General features: G+C 34.0%; 1 long non-coding RNA gene across 5 annotated transcripts; it reads right to left on the bottom strand.

Annotated features, from left to right (window-relative positions):
* Nucleotides 1-1,799: 1,799 nt before the first annotated feature.
* Nucleotides 1,800-13,261, bottom strand: LOC120355579. Of its 5 annotated transcripts, XR_005573604.1 has the most exons (6): nt 11,425-13,261; nt 9,374-10,869; nt 8,688-8,818; nt 6,053-6,180; nt 4,375-4,502; nt 1,800-2,137 (listed from the first exon to the last, which is right to left on the bottom strand). It is a non-coding gene; the product is annotated as an uncharacterized LOC120355579 (long non-coding RNA). The 5 variants fall into 5 exon arrangements; XR_005573603.1 differs by lacking the exon at nt 1,800-2,137 and having other exon boundaries at nt 3,688-4,502; XR_005573605.1 differs by lacking the exons at nt 1,800-2,137; nt 4,375-4,502; nt 6,053-6,180 and having other exon boundaries at nt 8,001-8,815; nt 11,425-13,260.
* Nucleotides 13,262-14,751: the final 1,490 nt, after the last annotated feature.

The raw sequence follows: 14,751 nt of genomic DNA, 5'->3' as shown, positions 1-14,751 counted from the left end.
TACATCTTCCTTAATAAACTACGGTAACTGATAGTTGATGGGAATTATATAAACAATTAATTGGTGTGATTAAATTATAATTCAACAAAATACAGAAATAATTTCTCCGTTTGTCTTCATCCTACTTGAACTGTTGATATTAATCTTGCACTTTTACAGAAGTACTCACGGGTTTCTTGTTTGACGGACGCGTTTCGTGGCACTGAGCCACATTCTCAGCGTACAAGGAGTAACTAGGTACTTGGGAGTACTAATTAGTACCTACTTAAGAAGGTGATAATAACTAGTAACTAGGTACTCCTAATTACCTGTTTTAAAATGCTAAGTACCTAGTTACTCCTTGTACGCTGAGAATGTGGCTCAGTGCCACGAAACGCGTCCGTCAAACAAGAAAACCGTGAGTACTGTTGTAAAAGTACAAAATTAATATTAATCATTTTAATTCATTATTTACAAGACAGAAATAATATCGCTATTTTTTAATAAGGAAACTTACAAATATTACATTTTTATAAAAAAATGTCTTGTTCCAAAGTAGAGTTTAAATAATAATTCATATTATTTATTAATTACAATTTAAAATAGTGAGGACACAATACTTATGATGATAATGATACAAATATTGATATAATAATAATTATTATTATAATAGTTGGCCTCCACATCACCCCTTATAGCCACACCGATCCTCCACACTTATAAGTAATTTTAATTCTTGTACTATTTATTTTTTGTTCATACTGTAGCAATAATAACATTATACATATTCCATTCATAATAACTAGATTTTTGTAGACCTACTTGGAAATATTTTTTACAAAATATTGCTAGAAAACTAAGATTATATAGAAACGTTAAGCGCCTATGAAAAATTACATTTCTCTATATAAAATATTCTATTGTAATTACAGTATATGGAAAGTGAATTGGTATGATTGAATTACAATTCAACAAAAAACAGAAATAATATTGCTATCTTTTAAAAAAGTTAAAAACAAGATTCTTGTAGGCCTCAAAAATTGCATTCCCCAAATAAAATATAATTGATTCAAATTTTAATGTCAATAATGATTGAAAATAATTTATTGAAATGCTATTGACAATAAATGAATAAGTGTGATTAAACTAAAATTGAAGATTATATAGATATGATGAACAGTTTACATTTTTAAATTAACATTTTTCTAAATAAAATAATTGAAATTTTATTTAGAATGAACAAGTGTGATTGAACTTTGATTGATCTTTTACAGAAATAGTACTAAAAAAATTATTATAGAACTGTATGTGATATGAAAAAAGCAATTTGTAATAACTATAGATACAATAGATAATATTGTTATGCATCTACATAAATTGGCGGAGCTCTGGACATTTAGCAAAAGTTAACGTATTCAGAGCAAACTATGCTTTCCAAGGAGTGAAAGGAACTAAGTCGAGTATTAAGATGAATTATTAAAATGGCTGTGAATTAAGAATATCAGTGAAATAAGATGAATAATTTGAAGGATGGAATCAGAGATGAATGATTAAAATGACTGTTGAATGAAAAATATCAGTGAAATATGATTAATTATATGTTCATGAATCAGGGATATCATAAAAGTTCCACCCTAGATGCACATATCCAAATAACACTCTATTAGGGTGTCTCTTTTCTATTTAGGGCTACATGTAATATAAATAGAAATACAAATTTCAGTACCCTTTTTTGAATTATTTTATTGTTTTGTGGTAAAATAATTCAAAAAAAGTATTGTGATTTGTAATTTTATTTATAAGACTAACGAAGTATGCCTCCCATTCCCCATGCACAAGCCTACCGCTTATTTGCGCATCATCCTCATGAACACATTCAATAACCATAACATATCATCCTATCAAGATGCAACATGAAACATTCCAAACATGCACTCAATAAAAATAAAGAGCTAGTTGTCAACATTTGAGGAGATGAGCCACAATAAATATCTGGAAAATACTTGAGAAAAAGAGTCATATTGAATATTATGATATGTCTAAAAAATTCAACTTCTTCTAGATGAAACCTAGAGGACTCGAAGCATGCGCACACAGTAAACAAGAAGACCTATTTGCGAAGATGTGTACGTTTCAGGAGAGAGAAGTTGCAATAAATCTGAAATATTTTTTAGAAACAGTGCAATTGAATACAATGAATAATATGGTACAAACAAATTACAAGTGTACATGTAAGGAGAGAATCTGCAATTAATCTGAAACATACTTTGGAAACATAACAATTGAATACAATGAATGATGTGGTAAAGACAAATTAAAAGTTTACATGTGATGAGAGAAGCTGCAATGGATCTGAAACATACTTTGGAAAAAGATCAATTGAATATAATGAATAATATTAATAGTTATTTGTATATCTAGAGTGAAAAGTATGACTTTTTCTCCCTGTGGGAAAAAGTTTGAAGCCCGAGGCGAAGCCGAGGGCAACAATTTTCCTGAGGGAGAAAAAGTATTTTTCGCTCGTGATGTACATAACATTTTTCCTCCATCTACATTTTTTTTATAGAAACTGTAAATAAAATCATTTTAAAAACTTACGTACTGGTGACAATGTTTCCTAACAACATAACCTAAAATCTAAAACCTAAAAACCGGTCGGCTGACTGGCACTGCCGATTGCGCTATCTATCGGCAAAAGTTGTAACAATTATATCAGCTGAGCGGCTACCAAAAATGGCTGACTCCAGATCACGCGTTTCAGATTTGAATTGCAGATCAAAAATATTTGTTGGCTGGTATTTTGAATAGAATAAAATATTTTTAAAATTATTAAAATTTTTATCGTCTACTAATATTAAGAATATAATATCATACAAACATATATTTCATGAGTTGATCAAATTTCTGGTTGTGGTAATGTATTCAGTTGACTCAATGACAGACACCTCTATTATGCTTTCTAATCTGAGCTTAGACCTTCTAACCTAATACAATGTAAGTTTTTAAAATAGAGATGCTTCCCATGTTATTTAAATGGAGTTACTTTTCCTCCCTAGGGAGTTTCTCTGTTTTTTACTACCGAGAGCGAAAAAGTGACACTTTAGTATTATGATTCAGGGAGTAAAGTTAGTACTTTAGACAGTAGGTGGAGGAAAAAAATTATATTATAATATGATAATATATTAATAATAGCACACAGTTAATAGATGTGGAGATGATTAAAGTTGAGAAGAGAAGCCATCATGATCCATATTTAAGAGACATAGAAATTGAATATTATGTTGATAAAAAAGTTACAAATCCCAACTTGGACTTATAACTAAACTATACTGAGGTACTACCTAAACCACTAGGAGTGTATGTTTGTACAAAACAGTATCAATAAGAGTTTATAACTCTCAATGATACTCATTAGAGAACCCTTGAATTTCTCAAGAATATCTCTAATTTTAAAGTATCAATAAAATGTTGATAAATAGTTGCCAATCATAGATTGAACTTATCACTAAACTAAGGACGGCCAGAAGTGAATGTTGTACTCTACAGTATCTATGAGAGTCTCTCACTCTTAAAGATACTTAGTAGAGTAGAGAAGTAAAAAACTCTTGAATTTCTCAAGAATATCTCCACTTCCCCGCCAACTAGCAAAGGCTAGAGGCTATATTTTCCCTTCCCCGCCAACTAGCAAAGGCTAGAGGCTATATTTTCCCTTCCCCGCCAACTAGCAAAGGCTAGAGGCTTCACCCCGCCAACTAGCAAAGGCTAGAGACTATACTTAATATCACTCCAGCCTCAGATATAAACGTATTTTTCTTAATTCTAATTCTTAAGACAGATAATTCTCACACCCCCATCCCTAAGTTTGCTGAAGGCACTACAATCTAATATTTGCATCGCCAGTCTCATAGAACAAGTCAGACCAGGCCACAGTGTAACAGTACCACCTGCTCATCAAATTAGTGCTGTACTGAGCCCGCAACCATCATGAAAAAGCTGTGGCACCACCACAAAGGGCACTGATCAGAAATGTAATAGTCGACTGACAACTGCAAATATCCTACAGGGACCCTGACAACTCAAACCCTATTCAAGGTGATTTTCTTACTCCACAGCCATCCATAAACCACAATCTAACAGTAGCACATGTTCGTCCAGTTGTTGGCACGCGGAAATGCGATCTGCAGGTCAGTTGACTCTAACTTGAAAGCACCCATTGGACTCAGAACCAACCGGATAGAACAAGGCACTGCCGAAGGGGTCGGGATGAACTGTGTCATAATAGGAACCACCATAAACATCCCGGCCCTAGCTTGATATCTGTGTTAGAATAGGGAAGTGTTAGAGAATTCTAACCTGTCTAGACTACTGATAATATGGTTACCAGATATCTCATACCACATCCAGTGATCCACATCTCCACTTTGGTAGTAGAGCTGCTCTCCAATGCATTGAATATCTGGTGGCATCTCCATTATAATTCACATGTATCTCCACAATATTGTTTGTTTAGTTGTTCATCAATCCTGCTGAAAATGACAAAACTTTCATTGATAATCTTATACACAATTGATTGAAGGTTAACTGTTAATTTAAATAACAAAATTCAATAGATATAGTGCCAAGTAGAATTATCAAACTTGGTTCAATAAATATTTCACCATACATTGTTAAAGATGAATAATATTAAAAAATTGCCATGACTTGATATTAAATTGTGTCACAAAAAAGGATCTAGTAAATATTGAATAAAGATACAAATTTAAAAATCTTGATATTAAAAAAAGATATTATTTAATCTAATGTAATCTAATTATTTAATCTATCCAATCTATTATTTATTCTCTCTATTTATAATTTTGATATTATTCAAAAACACTTGATATTAAATTGTGTCACAAAAAAGGAACTAGTGAATATTGAATAAAGATACAAACTGAAAAAATTCGAATATGCTTTACAAATTGTCTAGGAACAATAAGAATTGATAATTCCAAACAAAAAATAAATTAATGAGATATAATATCATGGAGCTTGAGTCTGGATATCTGGATGAGTAAAAATCAATGAAAGAGTCTACTAACCTTTTAAAAAATATCTACAATGGTGCACTTGGATTCATTTGGTAGGCTAAGCTGCAACAAACTTGTAAAGCACTTACAAAACAAAGCAATTTTATATAATGTAGATAAACAGTTACAAATCTTAACTTGGACTGAACTAAGAGAATACCTGAATCAACAGGAGTGTATGTTTGTACAAGACAGTATCAATAAGAGTTTCTTACTCTCAATGATACTCATTAGAGAACCCTTGAATTTCTCAAGAATATCTCTAATTTTAAAGTATCAAAAAATGATGATAAATAGTTGCTAATCATAGATTGAACTTATCACTAAACTAAGGACCGCCAGGCGTGAATGTTGTACTCTACAGTATCTATGAGAGTCTCTCACTCTTAAAGATACTTAGTAGAGTAGAGAAGTAAAAAACTCTTGAATTTCTTAAGACAGATAATTCTCACACCCCCATCCCTAAGTTTGCTGAAGGCACTACAATCTAATATTTGCATCGCCAGTCTCATAGAACAAGTCAGACCAGGCCACAGTGTAACAGTACCACCTGCTCATCAAATTAGTGCTGTACTGAGCCCGCAACCATCATGAAAAAGCTGTGGCACCACCACAAAGGGCACTGATCAGAAATGTAATAGTCGACTGACAACTGCAAATATCCTACAGGGACCCTGACAACTCAAACCCTATTCAAGGTGATTTTCTTACTCCACAGCCATCCATAAACCACAATCTAACAGTAGCACATGTTCGTCCAGTTGTTGGCACGCGGAAATGCGATCTGCAGGTCAGTTGACTCTAACTTGAAAGCACCCATTGGACTCAGAACCAACCGGATAGAACAAGGCACTGCCGAAGGGGTCGGGATGAACTGTGTCATAATAGTAACCACCATAAACATCCCGGCCCTAGCTTGATATCTGTGTTAGAATAGGGAAGTGTTAGAGAATTCTTTCCTGTCTAGGCTACTACTGAAAATATAAATACCAGATATCTCATACCACATCCAGTGATCCACATCTCCACTTTGGTAGTAGAGCTGCTCTCCAATGCATTGAATAGCTGGTGGCATCTCCATTATAATTCACATGTATCTCCACAATATTGTTTGTTTAGTTGTTCATCAATCCTGCTGAAAATGACAAAACTTTCATTGATAATCTTATACACAATTGATTGAAGGTTAACTGTTAATTTAAATAACAAAATTCAATAGATATAGTGCCAAGTAGAATTATCAAACTTGGTTCAATAAATATTTCACCATACATTGTTAAAGATGAATAATATTAAAAAATTGCCATGACTTGATATTAAATTGTGTCACAAAAAAGGATCTAGTAAATATTGAATAAAGATACAAATTTAAAAATCTTGATATTAAAAAAAGATATTATTTAATCTAATGTAATCTAATTATTTAATCTATCCAATCTATTATTTATTCTCTCTATTTATAATTTTGATATTATTCAAAAACACTTGATATTAAATTGTGTCACAAAAAAGGAACTAGTGAATATTGAATAAAGATACAAACTGAAAAAATTCGAATATGCTTTACAAATTGTCTAGGAACAATAAGAATTGATAATTCCAAACAAAAAATAAATTAATGAGATATAATATCATGGAGCTTGAGTCTGGATATCTGGATGAGTAAAAATCAATGAAAGAGTCTACTAACCTTTTAAAAAATATCTACAATGGTGCACTTGGATTCATTTGGTAGGCTAAGCTGCAACAAACTTGTAAAGCACTTACAAAACAAAGCAATTTTATATAATGTAGATAAACAGTTACAAATCTTAACTTGGACTGAACTAAGAGAATACCTGAATCAACAGGAGTGTATGTTTGTACAAGACAGTATCAATAAGAGTTTCTTACTCTCAATGATACTCATTAGAGAACCCTTGAATTTCTCAAGAATATCTCTAATTTTAAAGTATCAAAAAATGATGATAAATAGTTGCTAATCATAGATTGAACTTATCACTAAACTAAGGACCGCCAGGCGTGAATGTTGTACTCTACAGTATCTATGAGAGTCTCTCACTCTTAAAGATACTTAGTAGAGTAGAGAAGTAAAAAACTCTTGAATTTCTCAAGAATATCTCCACTTCCCAGCATCTCCAAGGGTGATACACCCTCTTTGATGCAAAATACCTTGTGCATTTCCCCTACCGATGGGGAAGTGTCACCTATTAAGTAAATTGCATGCAAGTTAAGACTTAAAATTATGTTAAAACTAAGATTAACCCAAGGCTATCACAAGATAGCGGTGATTTCCATTCTCCCCGCCAACTAGCAAAGGCTAGAGGCTTCACCCCGCCAACTAGCAAAGGCTAGAGGCTTCACCCCGCCAACTAGCAAAGGCTAGAGGCTTAACCCCGCCAACTAGCAAGGCTAGAGGCTTCACCCCGCCAACTAGCAAAGGCTAGAGGCTTAACCCCGCCAACTAGCAAAGGCTAGAGGCTATATTTCACATACTTCAATCTTAATTCTCAACTTATATTTGTATTTTCTAAATACTAAAACTAAAATGCATGCAATTTAAGACTGTAGATGAGGCTAGAGGCTTCGTTTTCCCATCCCCCGCCAACTAGCAAAGGCTAGAGGCTTAACCCCGCCAACTAGCAAAGGCTAGAGGCTTCACCCCGCCAACTAGCAAAGGCTAGAGGCTTCACCCCGCCAACTAGCAAAGGCTAGAGGCTATATTTTCCCTTCCCCGCCAACTAGCAAAGGCTAGAGGCTATATTTCACATACTTCAATCTTAATTCTCAACTTATATTTGTATTTTCTAAATACTAAAACTAAAATGCATGCAATTTAAGACTGTAGATGAGGCTAGAGGCTTCGTTTTCCCATCCCCCGCCAACTAGCAAAGGCTAGAGGCTATATTTTCCCTTCCCCGCCAACTAGCAAAGGCTAGAGGCTATATTTTCCCTTCCCCGCCAACTAGCAAAGGCTAGAGGCTTCACCCCGCCAACTAGCAAAGGCTAGAGACTATACTTAATATCACTCCAGCCTCAGATATAAACGTATTTTTCTTAATTCTAATTCTTAAGACAGATAATTCTCACACCCCCATCCCTAAGTTTGCTGAAGGCACTACAATCTAATATTTGCATCGCCAGTCTCATAGAACAAGTCAGACCAGGCCACAGTGTAACAGTACCACCTGCTCATCAAATTAGTGCTGTACTGAGCCCGCAACCATCATGAAAAAGCTGTGGCACCACCACAAAGGGCACTGATCAGAAATGTAATAGTCGACTGACAACTGCAAATATCCTACAGGGACCCTGACAACTCAAACCCTATTCAAGGTGATTTTCTTACTCCACAGCCATCCATAAACCACAATCTAACAGTAGCACATGTTCGTCCAGTTGTTGGCACGCGGAAATGCGATCTGCAGGTCAGTTGACTCTAACTTGAAAGCACCCATTGGACTCAGAACCAACCGGATAGAACAAGGCACTGCCGAAGGGGTCGGGATGAACTGTGTCATAATAGTAACCACCATAAACATCCCAGCCCTAGCTTGATATCTGTGTTAGAATAGGGAAGTGTTAGAGAATTCTATCCTGTCTTGACTACTGAAAATATGGTTACCAGATATCTCATACCACATCCAGTGATCCACATCTCCACTTTGGTAGTAGAGCTGCTCTCCAATGCATTGAATATCTGGTGGCATCTCCATTATAATTCACATGTATCTCCACAATATTGTTTGTTTAGTTGTTCATCAATCCTGCTGAAAATGACAAAACTTTCATTGATAATCTTATACACAATTGATTGAAGGTTAACTGTTAATTTAAATAACAAAATTCAATAGATATAGTGCCAAGTAGAATTATCAAACTTGGTTCAATAAATATTTCACCATACATTGTTAAAGATGAATAATATTAAAAAATTGCCATGACTTGATATTAAATTGTGTCACAAAAAAGGATCTAGTAAATATTGAATAAAGATACAAATTTAAAAATCTTGATATTAAAAAAAGATATTATTTAATCTAATGTAATCTAATTATTTAATCTATCCAATCTATTATTTATTCTCTCTATTTATAATTTTGATATTATTCAAAAACACTTGATATTAAATTGTGTCACAAAAAAGGAACTAGTGAATATTGAATAAAGATACAAACTGAAAAAATTCGAATATGCTTTACAAATTGTCTAGGAACAATAAGAATTGATAATTCCAAACAAAAAATAAATTAATGAGATATAATATCATGGAGCTTGAGTCTGGATATCTGGATGAGTAAAAATCAATGAAAGAGTCTACTAACCTTTTAAAAAATATCTACAATGGTGCACTTGGATTCATTTGGTAGGCTAAGCTGCAACAAACTTGTAAAGCACTTACAAAACAAAGCAATTTTATATAATGTAGATAAACAGTTACAAATCTTAACTTGGACTGAACTAAGAGAATACCTGAATCAACAGGAGTGTATGTTTGTACAAGACAGTATCAATAAGAGTTTCTTACTCTCAATGATACTCATTAGAGAACCCTTGAATTTCTCAAGAATATCTCTAATTTTAAAGTATCAAAAAATGATGATAAATAGTTGCTAATCATAGATTGAACTTATCACTAAACTAAGGACCGCCAGGCGTGAATGTTGTACTCTACAGTATCTATGAGAGTCTCTCACTCTTAAAGATACTTAGTAGAGTAGAGAAGTAAAAAACTCTTGAATTTCTCAAGAATATCTCCACTTCCCAGCATCTCCAAGGGTGATACACCCTCTTTGATGCAAAATACCTTGTGCATTTCCCCTACCGATGGGGAAGTGTCACCTATTAAGTAAATTGCATGCAAGTTAAGACTTAAAATTATGTTAAAACTAAGATTAACCCAAGGCTATCACAAGATAGCGGTGATTTCCATTCTCCCCGCCAACTAGCAAAGGCTAGAGGCTTAACCCCGCCAACTAGCAAAGGCTAGAGGCTATATTTTCCCTTCCCCGCCAACTAGCAAAGGCTAGAGGCTTCACCCCGCCAACTAGCAAAGGCTAGAGACTATACTTAATATCACTCCAGCCTCAGATATAAACGTATTTTTCTTAATTCTAATTCTTAAGACAGATAATTCTCACACCCCCATCCCTAAGTTTGCTGAAGGCACTACAATCTAATATTTGCATCGCCAGTCTCATAGAACAAGTCAGACCAGGCCACAGTGTAACAGTACCACCTGCTCATCAAATTAGTGCTGTACTGAGCCCGCAACCATCATGAAAAAGCTGTGGCACCACCACAAAGGGCACTGATCAGAAATGTAATAGTCGACTGACAACTGCAAATATCCTACAGGGACCCTGACAACTCAAACCCTATTCAAGGTGATTTTCTTACTCCACAGCCATCCATAAACCACAATCTAACAGTAGCACATGTTCGTCCAGTTGTTGGCACGCGGAAATGCGATCTGCAGGTCAGTTGACTCTAACTTGAAAGCACCCATTGGACTCAGAACCAACCGGATAGAACATGGCACTGCCGAAAGGGTCGGGATGAACTGTGTCATAATAGTAACCACCATAAACATCCCGGCCCTAGCTTGATATCTGTGTTAGAATAGGGAAGTGTTAGAGAATTCTATCCTGTCTTGACTACTGAAAATATGGTTACCAGATATCTCATACCACATCCAGTGATCCACATCTCCACTTTGGTAGTAGAGCTGCTCTCCAATGCATTGAATATCTGGTGGCATCTCCATTATAATTCACATGTATCTCCACAATATTGTTTGTTTAGTTGTTCATCAATCCTGCTGAAAATGACAAAACTTTCATTGATAATCTTATACACAATTGATTGAAGGTTAACTGTTAATTTAAATAACAAAATTCAATAGATATAGTGCCAAGTAGAATTATCAAACTTGGTTCAATAAATATTTCACCATACATTGTTAAAGATGAATAATATTAAAAAATTGCCATGACTTGATATTAAATTGTGTCACAAAAAAGGATCTAGTAAATATTGAATAAAGATACAAATTTAAAAATCTTGATATTAAAAAAAGATATTATTTAATCTAATGTAATCTAATTATTTAATCTATCCAATCTATTATTTATTCTCTCTATTTATAATTTTGATATTATTCAAAAACACTTGATATTAAATTGTGTCACAAAAAAGGAACTAGTGAATATTGAATAAAGATACAAACTGAAAAAATTCGAATATGCTTTACAAATTGTCTAGGAACAATAAGAATTGATAATTCCAAACAAAAAATAAATTAATGAGATATAATATCATGGAGCTTGAGTCTGGATATCTGGATGAGTAAAAATCAATGAAAGAGTCTACTAACCTTTTAAAAAATATCTACAATGGTGCACTTGGATTCATTTGGTAGGCTAAGCTGCAACAAACTTGTAAAGCACTTACAAAACAAAGCAATTTTATATAATGTAGATAAACAGTTACAAATCTTAACTTGGACTGAACTAAGAGAATACCTGAATCAACAGGAGTGTATGTTTGTACAAGACAGTATCAATAAGAGTTTCTTACTCTCAATGATACTCATTAGAGAACCCTTGAATTTCTCAAGAATATCTCTAATTTTAAAGTATCAAAAAATGATGATAAATAGTTGCTAATCATAGATTGAACTTATCACTAAACTAAGGACCGCCAGGCGTGAATGTTGTACTCTACAGTATCTATGAGAGTCTCTCACTCTTAAAGATACTTAGTAGAGTAGAGAAGTAAAAAACTCTTGAATTTCTCAAGAATATCTCCACTTCCCAGCATCTCCAAGGGTGATACACCCTCTTTGATGCAAAATACCTTGTGCATTTCCCCTACCGATGGGGAAGTGTCACCTATTAAGTAAATTGCATGCAAGTTAAGACTTAAAATTATGTTAAAACTAAGATTAACCCAAGGCTATCACAAGATAGCGGTGATTTCCATTCTCCCCGCCAACTAGCAAAGGCTAGAGGCTTCACCCCGCCAACTAGCAAAGGCTAGAGGCTTCACCCCGCCAACTAGCAAAGGCTAGAGGCTTAACCCCGCCAACTAGCAAAGGCTAGAGGCTTCACCCCGCCAACTAGCAAAGGCTAGAGGCTTAACCCCGCCAACTAGCAAAGGCTAGAGGCTATATTTCACATACTTCAATCTTAATTCTCAACTTATATTTGTATTTTCTAAATACTAAAACTAAAATGCATGCAATTTAAGACTGTAGATGAGGCTAGAGGCTTCGTTTTCCCATCCCCCGCCAACTAGCAAAGGCTAGAGGCTTCACCCCGCCAACTAGCAAAGGCTAGAGGCTTCACCCCGCCAACTAGCAAAGGCTAGAGGCTATATTTCACATACTTCAATCTTAATTCTCAACTTATATTTGTATTTTCTAAATACTAAAACTAAAATGCATGCAATTTAAGACTGTAGATGAGGCTAGAGGCTTCGTTTTCCCATCCCCCGCCAACTAGCAAAGGCTAGAGGCTATATTTTCCCTTCCCCGCCAACTAGCAAAGGCTAGAGGCTATATTTTCCCTTCCCCGCCAACTAGCAAAGGCTAGAGGCTTCACCCCGCCAACTAGCAAAGGCTAGAGACTATACTTAATATCACTCCAGCCTCAGATATAAACGTATTTTTCTTAATTCTAATTCTTAAGACAGATAATTCTCACACCCCCATCCCTAAGTTTGCTGAAGGCACTACAATCTAATATTTGCATCGCCAGTCTCATAGAACAAGTCAGACCAGGCCACAGTGTAACAGTACCACCTGCTCATCAAATTAGTGCTGTACTGAGCCCGCAACCATCATGAAAAAGCTGTGGCACCACCACAAAGGGCACTGATCAGAAATGTAATAGTCGACTGACAACTGCAAATATCCTACAGGGACCCTGACAACTCAAACCCTATTCAAGGTGATTTTCTTACTCCACAGCCATCCATAAACCACAATCTAACAGTAGCACATGTTCGTCCAGTTGTTGGCACGCGGAAATGCGATCTGCAGGTCAGTTGACTCTAACTTGAAAGCACCCATTGGACTCAGAACCAACCGGATAGAACATGGCACTGCCGAAAGGGTCGGGATGAACTGTGTCATAATAGTAACCACCATAAACATCCCGGCCCTAGCTTGATATCTGTGTTAGAATAGGGAAGTGTTAGAGAATTCTATCCTGTCTAGACTTCTGAAAATATAAATACCAGATATCTCATACCACATCCAGTGATCCACATCTCCACTTTGGTAGTAGAGCTGCTCTCCAATGCATTGAATAGCTGGTGGCATCTCCATAATAATTCACATGTATCTCCACAACTTTTTCTTTAGTTGTTCATCAATCCTGTTGAAAAAGACAAATATTGATTAATAATTTTATCCATAATTAATTCACCTTTCAACTGTGATTGATATAACTGAATTGAATAAATATACTGTTCTCAATCCTGTTCAAATAAACAAAAATTAGAAAAATGAAAATTTAATCTTGCTCTATAGTTATTTATAGATCCGTTGACTACAGAATAATAATAATAATTTTGAATGCAATGAATGTAGTACATTATTTAATCAAAGGAGCAATGAGGGTCACTATAATATCAAGGAAGATATATCTAGTGCTAGTTGATGAATAAATTATGATAGGTATGACTCGATGTGAAAATAGAACATGAAAAACTATCAATTTATAATAATTTTTAAAAAATAGTCCAAACTTGCATTTGTTTAACATCAAAAGAATAAAAAAAATAGTTCAAACTTGCATTAGTTTAACATCAAAAGAATCAAATAAGATAAAAAATTATTTAAAATAAAGATTCTTAAAAGTTCGTTAGACCAAATAAGATATTAATTTAGGAAAATATATAAGTTATTCCATATCAATCTAATTATCATGCTGATTCAAAATATAAGAATGTAATTTTTGTAAAAATTAATTCAGAAAAAGAATAGTTTTATTTATAATAATAATGATAATACTTATTAAATCAAATAGTTAATTAATTCATGGACTGCAACTAAGCTGCTACATATCATTTTTGGTAAATTTAAAGGTAGGTTTGAAAAATGAAATCAATTGCATGATACAGTATAATAAATAGATTCCTGTATTTGAAGATCTCAAAATTGAAACTGAGTTATTTTTTCAATTGGAAAAAATTTCATTAATAGTTGAATTTCATAGTATTGATAAATTCTACAGAACTAATAATCTGGAAATTTACAGAGAAGTAGCAATAATGAAACAATGAATGAAAAAAATTGGCTAGTTTCTTAATAATTCTGTAGGCCTATACTAATAATGATGATGACTGAAAAATTTCAGTTCAAAAGAATCAAAAATATTTTTATTAAAAATTATCCATCACATATTTAATAGTTGAAATTGTATTGAAGTTTCAAAAGGTCTGAGCTGATAAGTGCATGCACAAAACCAAAATTATTCACTTATAAAAAAAATAGAAATCGACTAACCTTGAGTCCCAAGGCTTAAAAAATCTTGTCTTAAAACACAAACTGGACCACGATCATTAATAAAACCACTAAACTATCAAATTAATTACACTATAGAATCATAAAATCAACTATTTGAGCTCAGAAACTGAAAGAAACTTGAAAGTATTTCGCTCTCACTTCAACAACATTCTCTCAGCACTGTCTCGA

The sequence above is a fragment of the Nilaparvata lugens genome, unplaced genomic scaffold, assembly GCF_014356525.2.
Source record: "Nilaparvata lugens isolate BPH unplaced genomic scaffold, ASM1435652v1 scaffold2950, whole genome shotgun sequence".
In the NCBI taxonomy this organism is placed as follows: Eukaryota; Metazoa; Arthropoda; class Insecta; order Hemiptera; family Delphacidae; genus Nilaparvata; species Nilaparvata lugens.
The sequence above is the reverse complement of the archived record's forward strand: the minus strand, read 5'-3'. Positions and strand labels throughout refer to the sequence as shown.